Source organism: Candoia aspera, chromosome 2 (assembly GCF_035149785.1).
Source record: "Candoia aspera isolate rCanAsp1 chromosome 2, rCanAsp1.hap2, whole genome shotgun sequence".
Taxonomy (NCBI): domain Eukaryota; kingdom Metazoa; phylum Chordata; class Lepidosauria; order Squamata; family Boidae; genus Candoia; species Candoia aspera.
Window position 1 is genome coordinate 5,672,069 of NC_086154.1, and position 17,128 is coordinate 5,689,196.

Consider the following 17,128-nt stretch of genomic DNA (forward strand, 5'->3'; position numbering starts at 1 on the left):
ACCCATGCTTTGCCGCCATTACATACTATTCTTAGGGCATTCAGCAGCCAACCTTTAACTCGTATTCACGTAAAACATTCCTTAACACAAAACTATTCATTTCACCATAGGCTTTCTCTAGATCGGCACACAATAAGCTTTCTTTCCCATGTTCAAATATTTTTAAGAATTGCTGAACAAGAAGTCTGTTCAGCCCATATCACCTAGATGAGCTAATTCATACTTTCTGACATACATTTTAGACCTTTCATTCATAAACCTCCACCTTCACTTCCCTGCATGTATTCCCATCCATTAAATAGTGCTGTTTGGCAGCATCCATGACGTGTAACTTCTCTGTCCCAGCACCTGCCCTCTGGAACCTCAGGCTCCTGCAAGATTCATGTGGCCCTGACCAGCATTTTGGGAAGTCCTGGACATTTACTTGGGCCTGGGGTTTGGAAGTTAGGGGACGAAAGTAGGTGATTCTGTGTTCTGTATTATTTGAATCAGATAGTCTTTGGGTGCCATTATCTTGTTAATTATTAATTACTTAACTATTAATAATAATAATTATTAGTGGTCTTTTCTTCCATTGGTTCTTTGGAATCTTTTGTCTGCTATGCAGAGACGCAAGTGTGAGACAGGCGGCCATATGAATTGCTATAATAAGATTAAATAAATACATGTGTAAACTCCATTGCACATGATCAGACTAACTTCATTCAGATTTATTAAAGCTTTGCCCTTTCTTTTAGGTTCGCAGACACACAGATCTTCCTTCCGTCCTTCCTTAAAAATAGGCACACCAAGTTTAAACTTACCTTTCTGCTAGAAAGGGATCGGATCGGGGCGGTAAGGCGTGCCAAGTTTAAATGTACCTTGCCACACTGCGCCAATCCCTTTCTAGCAGAAAGGTATGTTTAAACTTGGCGCACCTATTTTTAATAGCAACCCTCAAGCAACCGGAAACTACATTTATCCGGCATCTACCAATCCCCATGAGTGCCGGTTAACCAAGATTCTACTGTAAATCTGATTTTTTAAAATAAAAATCAGATTTATATACAGTACTGTATATATATCCCCATACCAAAAAAGGGAAACACTAAAGAATCTTCAAACTATCGAACAGTGGCACTCATTTCACATGCCAGTAAGGTAATGCTCAAGATCCTGCAAGGTAGACTTCAGCAATTCATGGAGCGAGAATTGCCAGATGTACAAGCTGGGTTTAGAAAAGGCAGAGGAACTAGGGACCAAATTGCCAATATCCGCTGGATAATGGAAAAAGCCAGGGAGTTTCAGAAAAACATCGATTTCTGTTTTATTGACTATTCTAAAGCCTTTGACTGTGTGGACCAGAACAAATTGTGGCAAGTTCTTAGTGGTATGGGGATACCAAGTCATCTTGTATGCCTCCTGAAGAATCTGTATAACGACCAAGTAGCAACAGTAAGAACAGACCACGGAACAACGGACTGGTTTAAGATTGGGAAAGGAGTACGGCAGGGCTGTATACTCTCACCCTACCTATTCAACTCGTACGCAGATCACATCATGCGACATGCTGGGCTTGAGGAAGTCAAGGCTGGAGTTAAAATTGCTGGAAGAAACATTAACTATCTCAGATATGCAGATGATACCACTTTGATGGCTGAAAGCGAAGAGGAACTGAGGAGCCTTATGATGAAGGTGAAAGAAGAAAGTGCAAAAGCTGGCTTGCAGCTAAACCTCAAAAAAACCAAGATTATGGTAACCAGCTTGATTGATAACTGGCAAATAGAGGGAGAAAACGTAGAGGCAGTGAAAGACTTTGTATTTCTAGGTGCAAAGATTGCTGCAGATGCTGACTGCAGTCAGGAAATCAGATGATGTTTAATCCTTGGGAGAAGAGCAATGACCAATCTCGATAAAATAGTTAAGAGCAGAGACCTCACACTGACAACAAAGGTCCGCAGAGTTAAAGCAATGGTGTTCCCTGTAGTAACATATGGCTGCGAGAGCTGGACCATAAGGAACGCTGAGAGAAGGAAGATCGATGCTTTTGAACTGTGGTGTTGGAGGAAAATTCTGAGAGTGCCTTGGACTGCAAGAAGATCAAACCAGTCCATCCTCCAGGAAATCAAGCCAGACTGCTCACTTGAGGGAATGATATTAAAGGCAAAACTGAAATACTTTGGCCACATAATGAGAAGACAGGACAGCCTGGAGAAGATGCTGATGCTGAGGAGAGTGGAAGGCAAAAGGAAGAGGGGCCGACCAAGGGCAAGGTGGATGGATGATATTCTAGAGGTGACGGACTTGTCCCTGGGGGAGCTGGGGGTGTTGACGACCAACAGGAAGCTCTGGCGTGGGCTGGTCCATGAAGTCACGAAGAGTCGGAAGTGACTGAACGAATAAACAACAACTGTAAAGTAACAAAAGCTGCAGAGTTTACTATAGCAGGAAAAAAAAAGTTACAGTACTGTAGAGTAGCTTTAAACCTGTTTAGTACTGTACTGTAGAACAAAGATTCTAACGAAGACCTTACAGTAAAAGTTTTTAATACTCAACTAGTAATATGAGTTGAAAATAATGGTAATATTAACTAAAAATAATACTGTAGTCACAGAAGCATTTCCATAGTCATGTTTTGGTGGAAAACATGACTATCACACTCCACCCCCCAGTACTGCAAAGTAACACCTGATTTGCTTAACAACTGTGCCGTTCACTTAACAACCGAAAGAAATCACAAGCCATTTTCATTCACTTAATGACTGCTGTGACTCACTTAACAATCATGGTAAAAAGGTTGTAAAAACGATCTGGATTCTCTTAGCAACTGTTATGATTTACAACAAAAATCTGGGGTCAATTGTGGTTGCTAAACGAGGACTACCTGTACATAAGTTGACTTTCTGGTAGTTTTCATACATCTGTTTTATTTTTTAAAATGCTCTTCATTTCCCCCCACTAATTGGTAGTTTGGGGCTATAGATGTAGCTGTTGGACATAAAGGAGAGAGAGAGAATGTCTGTGCCATACAGAACAGTTCCTATGGGCAGCAAGACCAGCATCTCCCTTTATGGAGTGGGGGCTGCTCTCGTTTTTCCTCCCCTACCCCCCACGTGCCCTCCAGTATACAAGAGATCAAAGAGGGAGGTATCGCTACCCACTTCCTTCTTCTAATCCCATTGGCTGGAGGAAAAAGACCTGAGGGATGAATACAGGCCTTGCAGACAGGTTATTTCTTCACGTATGTACACAATTTATCAACCACCACACCCCAAAGGATCCACGTGCTGATTCTGCTCTGCTCACCTTCCTTCTGCTTGTAGCGGTTTTGGACCTTCTTCAGATCATCTCTGAATACCTGCTGAGTGGCCTGCAAGATCAGGCTCCCCTCATCCCAATAGTTGGGATCTTCCTTCTCCACCTCCTTCATCCAGGAGACCAGGGGTACCTTCTTCTTCTTCAGGCTGTCATAGTGAGTGATGGCTTGGCCATCCAGGTAGCCCACCGTGGAAAACTGAGGCAGCCCTTGGCTGGGCTCTGATACTCCCAAGTAGACATAGTGCAGAGCGTGCCAGGAGGAGCCTAACAAGGAAGAGGGAGAAGAGAATGAGGGAATCTTCAGCTCTGGACACTCCTCCGGTCCTACTCTTGCACAGCAGCCCCTTAGACCAGGGGGCCATCATCTTTGTGCTCCAAATGGGGAGCTTTACAATTCTGCCTGTAAACCTGGGAAATGCAGACTTTGGCTGATTGCAAAGCCGAGCCAAGCCAACTCTAGTCAGTGTTCCTCCCAGTCCAGCTAAGACCCTTGGGCTCTATGGCTCAGCCCCAGCGTCTCCTGACGTCTGAGTCTCTAAAGCAGGTTTTCCCAACCTTGGCAATTTCCAAGTGTGTGGGCTTCAAACCCCAGCATTCTGAGGCCCACTGATGAGAATTCTGGGAGTTGAAGTCCACACACCTGGAAGTTGCCATGGTTGGGACATCCTGCTCCAAAGCCTCGTCCCCTGTCTCCTCATGTAGACCCCAGAGGAGCTACAGCACCAATCTCCAGATGTGGAGCTGCCTGGGTGAGAACTGGGTGCAGCAAATTGCCAAAGGCAATGGCACGCTGCTTCTGTAGTCCTGCTAAGAAATCACACTGCCTGTGTGTGAGGACTCCTAGTTTCCCAAGGACTGGACACACCACAGTGTAGAAGAGAACTCTACCCAAGGCTGTATCGCAGCACACACCTTCCCCAACAACAGGCTGCTACCCTGGGTTAACACCACCCTCCTAGGCTTTGCAAGTAGAGGTAATGTAGCCATGTAAATATGTCTTTGATGCTCAGTCCTTACACCAGGTACAAGTCTTAAAGTTGGTAGAGTGACAAACAGCCTTTGCCTCCCTCCAAGAGGCCTTACATTCGTTGGGGTCAGGCGCTGCCTCGGCACAGTGCCTTCTTTTCTGGCCGTTGCCAAACTCCAGGCCAGGCTCCAAACTCTACTCTTAAGCGTGTTGCTCTCAAGCACTCCTGCTGAGCTCCCCAGCCAAGCTCCGGGCAGGAAACAGACCAATGGGCTGCTTATGGTAGCTTGTGCTCCTGACTGCTGACTGACAGCCCCCAACTACTCAGGGAAGGGTGGCCATTGGATCATGGTGCAGTGGGCTACACTGGGCAGTCAAGAAGCATCCTGGGAGAAAGCCAGAGCTTCCATGCTGTTCCTGGGAATACTCCACGGATGGCTCCTGAAATCACCAGGAGTTGAACGTGACTTAAATCTTTTTCTTTTTACGTATTGGTTAGGTTCATACAACACACTTAACTCAGTTACTGAGTTTACCCACATTGTGAATTCTCAACACCCTGAACTAATCATACTGGCTGGGTTTGCATGGTCTCTCCCCAAATGACAAAGCTTAGCATACTATGTAATTGTGTTTGTTAAGTCTTTAAATTAAATTAATAGGGAGATTTTTTTTGTTTGTTCCTAAACTGAAAAGAAAGAGCTGAAGAACGAGAGTCTCTGCTCACAAAAAAATTTGCTGACAGTAAACACAGCCTCTCCCCGCACCACTAGACACAGGATTGTCAGCTACTATAGAGACATGAAGAAAGCCAGTTTGGTGTCGTGGTTAAAGCACTGGGCTAGAAACTGGGAGACCCTGAGTTGTAGTCCTGCCTTAGGCACGAAGCCAGCTGGGTGACCTTGGGCCAGTCACTCTCTCTTGGCCCTAGGAAGGAGGCAATGGCAAACCATTTCTGAAAAACCTTGCCAAGAAAACTGCAGGGACTTGTCCAGGCAGTTGCCAAGAGTCAGCACTGACCTGAAGGCACAGCCCCGCCCCCAAAAAGAGACATAAGTATGCTGGAAGTTTCATTTTCCATTCCTTGTCATGAATTCCAGGATGAATTCCATGCCTCGTCATGAAAACCAGGAGGCTGTGAGCTTTAGTCCTGCCTTAGGCATGAAAGCCGGCTGGGTGACTTTGGGCCAGTCACTCTCTCTCAGCCCAACTCACCTAACAGGGTGGTTGTGGGGAGAAGAGGAGGAGGAAGGAGTATTTGGTATGTTCGTTGCCTTGAGTTATTTATAAAAAATAATAAAGGCAGGATAGAAAATAAATAAATAAATAATTCTAGAGTTGGGAGGGGCCATTAAAACATCCTAGAGAGTGAGTGACTGGCCCAAAGTCACGCAGCCAGCTTTCATGCCTAAAGTGGGACTAGAACTCACCGTCTGGATTGCAGCCTGGTGCCTTAACCACTAGACCAGGCTGTCTCATATTGGGGTTTAGGATGGCAGGGATCGAGTCCAAGGATGAAAATCAAGAAGGACTCTCCTTTACAAAGACTATTCAAGCAGCGTTTGTTTGTTTGTTTATAAATTTATTCACCACCCATCTCCCCCTCATGGGGGAATCTGGGCGGTTTACAATAAAATGCAGTTAAAACTTAAAACCATTTCAGTACAACAATACAATAAAATAAGAATATAGTAAAATCTAAGAGGCAAGAGATTTTAATCAGTCTGTGAGTGTAGCAAGTCCCTCAAAATCACTTAGGGCACCAGCCATCCCCAGGTATGACTATTCCCCCTCCCATTCCAAGCCTGCTGACAAAACCAGGTCTTTAGTCTTTTTCGGAAGTCCAGGAGCAAAGGGGCCTGTCGGACCTCTGGGGGGAGGATGTTCCAAAGGGCGGGGGCTACAGCAGAGAAGGCCCGCTTCCGAGACCCCGTTAGATGGAATTCTTTTATAGATGGAGTCCGTAACATGCCCTCCCTGCATGACCGGTGGGGCGGGTCGATGTTATGGGGATGAGACGGTCCCTCAGATATCCTGGTCCCATGCCATGTAGGGCTTTAAAGGTAATAACCAACACCTTGAAGTGGACCCAGAAGCAAACTGGTACCTAGTGCAGCTCACGCAACAAAGGTGTTACATGTGCAAATCTTGGAAAACCCAAGATTGCCTGCACGGCTGCATTCTGAATCAGCTGAAGCTTCCAGATACTCTTCAAGTAGCCCCATGTAGAGCGCATTACAGTAGTCTATCTGGGAGATGACCAGGGCATGAGTGACCATTCAAAGGGCCTCTCAGTCCAGGAAGGGGTGTAACTGGCGCACAACTTGGAGTTGAGCAAAGGCCCTCCTGGCCACGACTGCCACCTGCTCTTTGAGCAGGAGTCGTGAGTCTAAGAGGACCCCCAGGTTACGCACCGGGTCTGTCTGGGGCAGTGCGACCCCATCCAGCACTAAAGATGACAAATTCCTGGCACGTAAGGTGCCATTAATCCACAGCCACTCCGTCTTACTAGGGTTCAGTTGAAGTCTGTTGCTCCCTATCCAGGCCCCCACAGCCCCCAGGCACTCGGAAAGGGTGGTCACAGCATCACTTACTTCACCAGTGTTGTAGAAATGAAGACTAGGACGCTCGGGTCTTCATTCAGGAAAAGAGTTTAATATGCGCACAGGTTCAGACAAGCTCAAGCTTCAAATTCTGAACCCCGAAGGTTCGGGGTCCTACTTCTTTTATACCCCCCCATTGGGTGATTATACAGCATAGACTAAGTGTCAACTTCGAGATATATGATACAACTTTAAAAGCAAGCTGGGTGAGAAAAGCCTGGAGGGAGCTGCTACAGAATACACATACATTCCTGTTTCTTACAACAGATAGCTTACTTGCAATAAACAATTGCCTGATGAAAGGGCTTTAGTTCTCTGTTGTTTCCTTGACCCTAATTCCAATTCCACCTCATTCCCCCCTTTGAAAGTATTCAGCCTTTTCAGGGCAGATTACTTTCACTAAGGTTATCATCGGGGATAGACTGATATTCCCACATGGCCAGGACTTGTGAGGTAGCCTCCTTTTTGCCAATAGTCCGCAATCTAGCTGAAGGTTAGGATTTAACGGTGTGTTTCTCTGTGCTTCAGCCCAAAGATTTTCTGCACACATCCCTTTTCGAGGTATCCCTCCCACATGATTACATATTATACTTGATTCTCCCACTCTTAGGTTTCCTCTACGCTGCGCTGTTACCACATTGTCAAACAGCAGGGGGTTCCAACTGCACCCACTGTTGGGGTTGAATTGAGATGTGTCTCCCTTCGGGACATTACGGACCAGGATGGCCCACATTATAAGAATAATCAATCCCTATTTTCCACATCTCCCATCTACCAAAATTCAAAATGCAAAAAGTGTTCCCCTTAATTCCCCTCATTCCCCCCACCAGAGTCACCAGGGTGACGATTATCCACAGCTTCTCCAGTGCATAGAGGGTCAGCTTCCGGGGGTGACCCAGCAGTGGGATGCAGTAAAACTTCCCCGGTTCCTGGTGGTGAGTTCTTAAAGAGTTCAATCCGAAGAGGATCGGCTGTTGGGCATGCGTGCCACTTCCCCTGGTCCTTTGCTATTAGCTAATGTTAGTATTTACACCTTAAAATCTCCCCCCACCAAGATCTATATGATATTGCTTTATATGGATATATATAGAGATCTTCCTTATTTACAAATTGTATTTTTCTATACCTTACAATTCCCCCCTTTTAATTTTTATCAGTTTGTTCAATTTGTAACTCGAATTGTTGTAAGTTTCTTGTCTCTAGATATCCTTGAGTATCAACTCCCCAGACAGTGCAGCCAGACCCTGCAAGGCCCGAGCAACCGTTCCATCGGGGGCTGTGCTGCCCGGAATAAAGGCACAACAGCTCCCCCCCAGCACCACACAGACTCCCTCTTTCTCCGCCAACAGCACATCCAATGCCATTCCACTCTCCCAGGCCACCCCACTAGTGGCATCCAACCATTCTGCAATACCCTTCACAACATCTCCGGTACAGTTCATGAACCCCTGTTGGCCACAATAGATGTAGTTGATCCAATCCACATCCCCGTTGACCATCACCCACCAAAACAAAGGATTCAAATCCCGCCAAAATTTGGCCTCTAGCCCTGACCTCATCCGGCACTCCCCTAGGCACTTCCACCCCGTCTACACATACTTCACTGTCAAATGATCCTCCCGGTGCATCTCTCTCATTCCTTCTGGGTTTTAAAGTACCCCTTTTAAATGCAAGAGTAAATGGAATGGCCACTTAGCTGCTGCTCACAAGCAAGCTGGCCAGCCTTGTGCTTCAGCTGCTTAGAGAAGTTTGCCACAGGCCGTTTTCAATTTCCCAATTTCTGAGTTAGTACCCCATTTGCAACCCCTTTGTTTTCGGAAGCAAACAAAACAAAACAAAACAAAAGGCTTCCTGAGGTTGGCAAACCTAAAGCTGGAGCTTTCTCTTCCCCCGTAAGACTTTATATTATCTCAAAAAGGGGAGAGCCCCAGTCATTCGGATGTCTGAAGACTTATTCTCAGGAGAGCAATTGGCAAGGCCTGGGGCCACCTCAATTTCGCCTCCTGAGCCAATTTTGCCACTGCCCTCTTTAAGAGCCCATTAGCCTTTTCTAAATCCATGTCCACCATGAAGAGTTGTCAACCCACACAACCAGCAATTAAGATATGTAGCCTGACAAGCTATTTTCTGAGTTAAAGCTATTAAGGTGTTAAATTTTTCACCCTCCTTCAATAGTTGTTCATCAGTCCACTTGTGACTCAGGCGCCAGCCTATAAGGCTAACAAATCCATACCAGTGGATTAACCATAGTTCCATACTACAGGTAGCCTGGATTTCAGAATTGTACCCTAATCCCTTTTCATGTGGAAATAGAAATTCCCTATTGTTCTAAATTGAGTATATCTTGAAAGCTTCCCTTGAACCCTGTGACTCCCTTTTCTAGGTCCAGGGACTATTATGGTCATCAAAACTACATGGTATTAGAAAAAAGTCCAGGCACATTTCATCTTTCTTTTTCTTTCTTTCTTTCTTTTTCTCTCTTCCTCCTGGGGTTGCCCTGCAAACACCCTGTTCATTTATGGGCTCTGCCAGAATATCCTCCCAACCTTTCCCTTTTCTGTCCTATTTCAATAACCATCCTCTGTTCCTCCAGTGTCGGGAAGACTGATAACAAAGTCTGAATATCTTGTCACCTTGGATTGTGGGTTTGCATCAATCCAATCCACAGACTCTCAACTAAATCACTGACACTTCATCCATCCAACCTTCCATCCACATACAGTTGCCAATCCTCAGCTCTCGTTTCCAAATTCGAATTAAGCAAACAACACAAAACACAAGGCTTGTGTTCCTCAGTGTGACCTTTGGTATACCCTTTGCATAATTGGTTTAGTTACTATTTCTATCCCTTCTGGCAACATTAGTTTATTGTTACTGCCCCATGGGTAATCCAGCTTGCTTCTTCCTCTGGGGTTAGGATAACTTTACTTAAGCTCCTGTAATTGTGGTGTTATTACAGGGAAAAACTTCTTTCCCTTTAGTCCCCTCTCTAGCCATATTTTTCCAAAATTGTGTACCACCCCATAGGCATTCTTTCTCTCAAGTCATCTCAACATCACAAGTTCATTCTTATTTCTCCTTCACTTTATTTAATTCACTTTTACCCAATTCCCTTCCACACAAATTAAAGTGGTCACCTACTCACAGCACTGAACACATGGCACAATCAAATCCCATGTCCCTCCATTCACAGCAAATAACAGACGGGATTGCATAGCCAAAAATTTGGGAGCCCTGCAGCCTGGCCAGGGCTATGGATCTCCAAAAACCTGAAGCATTCCCCTTTTACTGCGGAGGAGTTCAGTTCCTGAAAGGGACAGACTCACGTTTAACTCCTTAAGGGACAAGCTCACACACACACTCTGCACCATTTCCCTCAACAAATATACATACCGATACACAGACAGATACCTACAAACAGAAAACATTTCTCATTTCTCACTCATACAAATTCTGACAGACGAAATAGTTGTCACTCCCTGCTTTTGTCCAATCTATTCTTTCGTCTTTCCACCATATAAAACAACACATCTGAAGCATTAATTCCACTTTGTTACCATTTTACTCTACGGAGGTTTTCCCCATCCAGCCCACAGGATTCCCAAGGAACTCCTGGGAATGATTTCAACCGGTTTTCTCTTTTCCTTGTTACTTTTCCCCTGCGAAGCTCCCATTTTACCTAGGCTTTACACACCCTCCCCACAACCAAGGGTTTACCCGGGGAGACCTGATCTCTTGACCAACCCAGGCTGTTTTACCCACAAGGTCGAGTCGTCCAGCCCACGCTGGATTTGCCGTTGGCAATTTTAAGTCTCTGACTGTTGAGGGTAAAACCTGTCCGTCCTCCCAGCAAGCGCTGGCTAGTTTTAAAGTCCGAACTTAACCTGTTCTCTTTATTTGAGTTTTTGGCTTTGCACCCCTGTCCCCCCTTATGGGCCTCTGGCTGCCCGTTGGTTGAGTTTCCCTCTGGGTGGGGGCATAGGGGGGTGGATTTCCCCTTTAAAACTTCGTCTTCAGGCTGGGTTAGAATTGGGGGCTTGGTTTTATTCCCTTGTTTCTTCTTCACCTTCTGATGGACTTTACTAATAACATTAGAATTGAACGTCCCCTCTTCGGGCCAGCTGACCCCAAAGGTGGGCCACTTACTTCTACAAAAAAAAATATCTTCAGAGTGTCTGGGTCCGCCGGGGGATCTCCATAATCTCCACCAAAAGTGTCAGAAAAGTTTCTCACCATACACTTTAGTGGGGTGTCAGAGGTGCCACTTCCTCCCCCCATTTTCTTCTATTTTCTTCTACAACCTTAGGTTCGGGGCAATCTAGTCACCCCCCTTCTTCTCCGCAAACTTCACCGCCCTTTGGAACTGGTCTCCCAGCAGACGCTGGCTCTCTTTAAAGACCACTAACTTCCCGTCCAGTCTCCCAGCAATCGCTGGCTGTCTTTAAAGACTAGGGATGATGGTATTTGCGTGAAAAAGGGTTTCTCGGACCTATGTTTTTCTCCTAGGGTTCCCTCCCTGGGTTCCTTACACACTACAGCCGACCTGTGGCACCGGACTCTCAACGGCTACCACCAGGAACTGCGACTGTTTAACCACCCACACAACCTACACAGACTTGGGCACGCCGGCCCTATCTGTTTCTCTTAGTGTGCCCTCCCTGGGTTCTGCACACACTACAGCCGACCTGTGGCACCGGACTCTCAACGGCTACCACCAGGAACTGCGACTGTTTAACCTCCCACACAACCTACATGGACTTCATTAGGCACGCCGGCCCGAGTCCAGGGGGGTGTACGGGCCCCCTCTTCTATCCTCAAGCGGGATAGGTACCCCTTAGTTTAAGTATATACTCGCCTCAGTTATCTTGGTTCCACGTTCACTCAGCCCGTCATTCGCACCACGCCGGCTGGCTCTCCATTCAGACTTCTCTTTTCCTTGTCATGAAGGGTCCTTGGAATCGGGAGGAGGTATCCCCGGGACCGAACCGTCGACTCGGTCGAGACCTTCGGGAGAACTCTCCCGCGGCACCTAGGCGTCAACTCCAGGCGGCGGCTCCGTGCCTTGGGGTTCCTCCCGTTCCAGCGAAAAATCGCCCTCGAGCAGTCCCATCTGGGTCGCCAAAATTGTTGTAGAAATGAAGACTAGGACGCTCGGGTCTTCATCCAGGAAAAGAGTTTAATATGCGCATAGGTTCAGACAAGCTCAAGCTTCAAATTCTGAACCCCGAAGGTTCGGGGTCCTACTTCTTTTATACCCCCCCATTGGGTGATTATACAGCATAGACTAAGTGTCAACTTCGAGATATATGATACAACTTTAAAAGCAAGCCGGGTGAGAAAAGCCTGGAGGGAGCTGGAGAGCTCCCCTCCCGTACCTTATCTTTGCTCAATTAGCTGCTACAGAATACACAAACATTCCTGTTTCTTATCTGCCCGTCCGGCTCTTCCCCACATTCCACACTTGCAACAGATAGCTTACTTGCAATAGACAATTGCCTGATGAAAGGGCTTTAGTTCTCTGTTGTTTCCTTGACCCTAATTCCAATTCCACCTCACCAGGGATGGAGATATACAACTGAGTATCATCAGTCTCCAGCAGCCCAGGCAGGGAGGTTGCTACGCAGCAGGGAGGCTGGTACACTAGCAACACCCCCAACTGTTCCCGAGAACCCAACTTGAAAAACAGGGTCTCACACCCGGCCACTTGTGGAGCATGGCCCCTGAAAGCCACAAGGGATTCCCGGATGACAACAGCCACCCCTCCTCCCCTGCCCTGGGGTCTCGGCTGGTGCCATACTCAAAACCCAGCAGGGCACATCTCCAAAAGAAGAACACCTCCTTCCATGTCCAGCCAGGTTTCAGTAATGCACGCCAGGTTGGCCCCCTCCTCCGTGATCAAGTCGCCAGTGAGGGGGGCCTTGTTGTTAACAGACCTGGCGTTGCAGCTGAAGCCCAGGGCCTCCATGGGTCTGCTGACCAGGGTCTGGGTTTGAGCACAGAGGGCCGGAACACGCCACCGGTAATAAACTCCGGGGGCGTCTTCCCTGTAGATGGCCCGCCCTAACATCCCTGACCAGTCACCTCAATCCTCTGTCCAACCCTACAGTCCCCATAGTCTCACCGTCCATTAGCCCCCAATCCTGGACTCCGAAGACCCCTGGTTAAAAATAAAGACTCCTCCATCCGAGCATACACTCACTCCCACCCTCACATTCACTCAACCACAACGCGATGGTGGGCCCTTCGAACACACCAGCTCCCGCTCTCCGCGTTGTCAGGGCCTCACCATCGCCTGTCCACTCATTCACTGCCACCCCCCCTCAGCTTCTCTCACTAGTCCGGCAGCCACTACTCCTCGCCCCCCTGCCTCTCACTCAGGGGGCGAGTATCTCCATACAGTCCATACAGTCCTTCTCAGCCAGTAAGCAGTACACCCGCACACGCCTGGAGGCCGTACCCCATACACAAGGCTAAAGGGGCTCTCTCCAGTCCTACACCAGCCCATCAGGTAAGAGGATTATAAACCTCCCAACCTCGGCAGGCAGGCTAAGGCTAGGGCGAAAGACTGAGAAATTGGAGCCCGCCCCGAAGGGCGTTCACTCACGGCCTTCGCTCTCGGCCGCAATCTTAGATCAAGACTGGGTAAGTTTCTCTATGGCTTCTTAACCCGCATTCACACAGCAAGCTTAACCCGGTTGCTCAATAAGAGCACTTGGGGGAGAGGGAGATTTCCCGAATGGATTCCTTCCTACCAGCAAAAAAAGGGGCTGTAAACCCCATACACCCGCGAAGGGACTCACCAGAGCAGCCCCCCGGCAGGAGGACCCCCACCAACGCCAGCGGAAAGAGGCGCGCCGGGCCAAGTGCCATCGCGCTCGCACCCTCAACGGTCCCGCTCGGTTCTGGAAAGTCCGTGCGAGGCGCGGCGCCTACTTCAGGACCGCCAGAACCCGAAGGAGCTCCGTGATGGCTGTATGATTTCGATTTCGATTTCGTGCGTGGTTGCTAGGCGGAGATGTCAAAAGCGGAAGTGAGACTGGGGCTGCGCGTTCCGAAAAATCACTTCTGAGGGATTCGGCGTTGCGGGGAAGGAGGGAAAGCGCAGGGTTGGGAAAGGAGGATTTGTGGGCCTGGGAGGGGGCGGGGGTCTCAGGCGAAGGAGCGGGGAAGCTGCGTCGCTTTTAGAGTCCATACAGCGCCTGGCACGGGCAGGCAGAGTGAAATTCGGAGACCCCAAGTGGGCTTTCTTCTGTATAGAAACGCCCAAAGACTCTTGGGGTGTCTTAAAGACGAAGAGGTGTATTTCCCATGGGAAAAGTCCCCTAATCCCTTATTTCTTCTTCTAGCCCAGTGTTTCTCGACCTTGGCAACTTTAAGATGTGTGGACTTCAACTCGTGCTGGCTGGGGAATTCTGGGAGTTGAAGTCCACACATCTTAAAGTTGCCAAGGTCGAGAAACACTGCTCTAGAGCGAAGGCATTGACCTTTCTGAAGCTCCAAGGTTCTTTGTTGGTTTTGCTGCAGCAAACTAATCCAATTTTTAAATCAGGTATTAACCTAAAATTCCAACTCTGCCCAGCCTCAACCACTCTGTGAACAGACTGCCCACAACTCAGTTGGCAGGCACAGTGCTCCAGTTATTCCATACCACGACACCACTGAACAAATGGTACTTACAACCGGTCCTTGAAGTTCTGGCCATCACAGCAGTCCTGTGGTCATGTGACCACACACAAAGTCAATGGGGAAGCCAGCAGGAAGTTGGAAGTCGCAGTCACGTGAGGTCCTTGCTTAATGACCCACACAGTCCTTGTTTAACGACAGTAACCAGGGAGTGCCAGAACTGCTGTCACTAAGTGGTATGGTCACATGATATGCTTTACAACTGCATCACTTAGCAATGGAAATTTCAGTCCCAATTATTGTCGTTAAGTGAGGACTACCTATACAACATGATTTTATTAGCATGCAAACAATAAAACAATGTACGATGAACTCCCAGCAAAGCATTGGCAGCTTGTTGGGCAGCCCTGAGCAAAGGCAGAACCATGGCATGGCTCTGGAGGGGGAAATGCCCCGTAGTACTCCTCCTGTGAGTAGAAGGATTGGCAGAATTAAAATTAATTCTATGGGAGCTGGAAGATAGTTTGTTTAGGAAATACCTGGGATTTCAGCCCTCCAAGTCAGGGTGGGCGTCTATGTCGCAGCAAAGCTGGGGAACTACATTTACACCTACAGTTGTAGCAGCAGCGCCCTCTAGTGTTCAGAGAGAACAAAACCATTTCTTCTTTCTCATCTGATTTCCCCGAATCGCCCTTAGGTTTTGCTTTCGTTTCCTTGCAGACCTCACTTTCCCTGGCACTGGTACAAACCACTCAGCGCTGATAGCATCGTTTCTTGCTTTCCCCCAAACTTCCCCTTATTTGTTTTAACATTTTTAAGTATCAGCTAGGAACATTGCTGCTTTTTTATGAAGCTGAAGGATCAGTGCTCCCTTGTCTCTTCTCCGTGGGCCTGCAGAAGGAGGAACAAAGGATCACTTCCTCCCTATTATTTATTGCCGGATTGGAGCTACAAGGATACCACAAGGGGGAAAAAGGAAAAGGAAAGAGCCTGTGTCAAAGTAGATGATGGGGGGGGGCAGTATGTGGGTGAAGATATCCAGGTGTGCAAACATCTGGGAAAGAAATGTACAGGGATTAGAGAGGAAGGAACAGTCTCTCAAAAGGACAGGCAGGCACTGTTGGACTACAGCAGCCAGCCAGCCAGGCTAGTGTATGTTTCCTGCAGGGATGGAAAGAGCGCGAAATACGGAACAAGCAGTCTGGTCTCACATTGGCTCTAGTCCACACTGAGCACAAGCCCAGCCCCATTGCCACCTCACTGCAGTCCGGGTCAAAAATTCTGAAACTGGCTTAAGAAACAGCTTGGAACAGCAGGGGAAGTAACTCTGCATTGATCTTTAGAGATCTTGCGTTTTCCCATCCAGACAGGATTGTTTGCAATTCTGCAAAGCTTAGCCCTCGCAGGTGGAGTGCTGTCCCTTTTCAGGCCACTGGGAACCCCTGCACAAACATAGGCCAGAAATTACAAAATTATAATATTTGTTTCATGGGTAGGCCTGTATATATGCATTAACTGTGTTCTTAAACTAAAAATAAAGAACTAAAGTCTTTAATGTGAAGTTGCCCATATTTGAAATAATTTTTAAATAAATCATCTCCCAGGGAATCCCTAGTGATCTCTTGCAGAATCCTGGTTGAGAAACCCTGAGCCAGTAGAATAAAAGGCTGGTCTATTACACCACTGGTTGCTGGGCAGATCTCAAGGCGGCAACTAAAAGTGCAACGTTGGCACACAGCGCTTTCAGAAATAAGGTTCTCTTTCCAGGGATAAAGGAGGCAAAGTGAAATGAGGATTGGTGCTCTTCTGTTCACCTTTCAGGTGCATGCTGCTGTGTTACTCTGTGCTCTGGCTCCAAGTCAGCTTTTTTCTTCTTTGGTCTAGTGGTTAAGGTGCTGGGCTAGGAACCAGGAGACTGAGACTTCTAGTCCCGCCTTAGGATATGAAAGCCGGCTGGGTGACCTTGGGCCAGTCACTCTCTTGTTAGAATTATTTCCTTGCCAGGTTCGCTTCTGAGCCGGGACCAAAGAAACAGGCAGTTGCATGAAATTAAGTTCTTTATTTTTCACCCAAGAGCAATGACAGCAAGCTGTTGGGTGGGCGGCTGCGCAGGACCCCCTCCTTACAGCACATTATGTACCTTCCCTTCAGCTCCTCCTTTAGCATACCACCCCTTGCTCAGTTACCCAGACTCCACCTTTGCATCATTCCATACTAGGAACTTCCTCCCTTCACCTTATCTTAACCTCATTCTGTATAAGGGGCTTCCTTCCATCCTTGCTAGGGCCCCCGACCGTTATTGTTTAAACAGTGCCTTTCCTCTGGAGAAGCTGTCCTTGAAATGTACACCTTATCTTGTTTCTGTGGGCATAGTTGTCTATCAAGGCCTGTTAGAAAGGAAGAGTAAGAGAGCCAACAAAACTCTTCCAGGAAATACAACACGGTTTCAGAGCCATAATACAAGTGCAAATGTTTCTAATATATTAATGATAAATATAAAATATATTTGTACGTAAGTTTGATATATTTAAGTTCTTCTATCACTCTCTCAGCCCAGCCCACCTCACAGGGTTGTTGTTGTGGAGAAAAGAGGAGAAAGGAGTATTAGGTATGTTTGCCGCCTTATTTATAAAAATAA

The 17,128-nt window shown here is 47.4% G+C and overlaps 1 protein-coding gene across 2 annotated transcripts in view; it reads right to left on the reverse strand.

Annotated features, from left to right (window-relative positions):
* Window positions 1–17,128, reverse strand: part of LOC134491988 (major histocompatibility complex class I-related gene protein-like) — a 41,688-nt gene that overhangs the window by 12,091 nt on the left and 12,469 nt on the right. The window lies entirely within an intron of this gene.